This window comes from Triticum aestivum, unplaced genomic scaffold, assembly GCF_018294505.1.
Source record: "Triticum aestivum cultivar Chinese Spring unplaced genomic scaffold, IWGSC CS RefSeq v2.1 scaffold142484, whole genome shotgun sequence".
Lineage (NCBI taxonomy): Eukaryota > Viridiplantae > Streptophyta > Magnoliopsida > Poales > Poaceae > Triticum > Triticum aestivum.
The window spans coordinates 1-1,291 of record NW_025276117.1 but is presented as its reverse complement, the minus strand read 5'-3'; the positions used below and the strand labels follow the sequence as shown (position 1 = coordinate 1,291).

The 1,291-nt window shown below is 43.9% G+C and overlaps 1 pseudogene; it reads right to left on the bottom strand.

The window, feature by feature from the left end:
- Positions 1-110: 110 nt before the first annotated feature.
- On the bottom strand, positions 111-891 carry LOC123178330 (uncharacterized; annotated as a pseudogene).
- Between the last annotated feature and the right edge of the window lie 400 nt (positions 892-1,291).

The window sequence follows — 1,291 nt, the reverse complement described above, 5'->3', positions numbered from 1 at the left end:
TTTTTATTTGAGAAATGAAAACTTTCCTTATCAAAGAGGGGCCGGGGGGCTGGAAGAGAAAAGAAAGAGGGGCCCGGGGGCTGGAAGAGAAAAGAATCAGAATTACTGAGCTACCCCGCTCTTTTTTTTTCTAATTCCCTTCTAAGATCCTCCGACTTAAACAAGTCGAGAGCATGCTCGTGCTCAGCTCTTTCGAGACTTGCCTTGCTCTTGGGGATTTCTTCCCACCGGATCCTCTGTTCCACTTCCAGGCACCTCCTTGCGGAGCTTTCCGCCTCAAGGAGATCCCGGTTGTGGGAAACAGCATTTCGAAAGAAAACGGATCCTCCCTCATTCTCCCGCAGATCTTGATAAGACGCTTGGAGAACAGTGAAAGAATCAGTTGCGTGAATATGGTCCAGATAGGAACGAAGCTTCATCGACCAAGTAGGGCTCGATCGGTAGATAAGGCCCTACTCTTTGATAAAGCACCACAAATTCCTGAATGACATCTTGTCGCATAGAAGAGAGCTTTTCTTCCATTAGGAAGAGCTTAAGCCGCCCAGGTATGTCTTCCAGGGGGGTATTGTGATTAAGCTCGTTCTGAATGAACGTAACCCATCCCGGATCCTGCTCGTAAAGACTCAGATAGAAGTTTAGCCCTGCTAAATGAGCTAGAGCCTGGGGGTCTTGAATCTCCGGCGGGAGAGTGATCAGAAAGGAGGAGCCGACGAAGCACGAACTAAAAAGATTGCAAATTGGTATTAGGCATAATATAAAACGACAAAGGAATACAAATATACAAATCGAAAGTAATATAAAATTATATATTAAGGGAAACTTAATACATAAGAAAAAATAGAAAGTAGTAAAGCGGGTAGTGGAGAAGAGCCATCGAACCAGATTTGTCATTTGCTTTTCGTTTTGAAAACTTGACTTATCAGAGAGGGGCCAGGGGGCTGGAAGAGAAGAACTTGAATACTAAACGCTGGAAGAGAAGAACCTTAATACTAAACCAAGTTTCGGGAACTTCTTGGTGACTTGATTGGTTCCCTTCCCCCAATTTGCAAAGGATGATTCCCGTGAAGGTGATCTCGATCACCATTCTATGATATTTCTGGATGCTTTTGAGAAGCTTTTCCTTTTACCTAATGCCGGCTACCGACAACTTACTTCATGCTATTACTAACACTTATGACTGAGCCGCACTTGCTTTCCAAAAGAAATTGAAACTATCATGCCTGAGACTAGCCAATAGAAGAAAGAGCCACAAGCAAGCCATAGCAGCATCCTTTTTCTTCGCTTTCTTCAA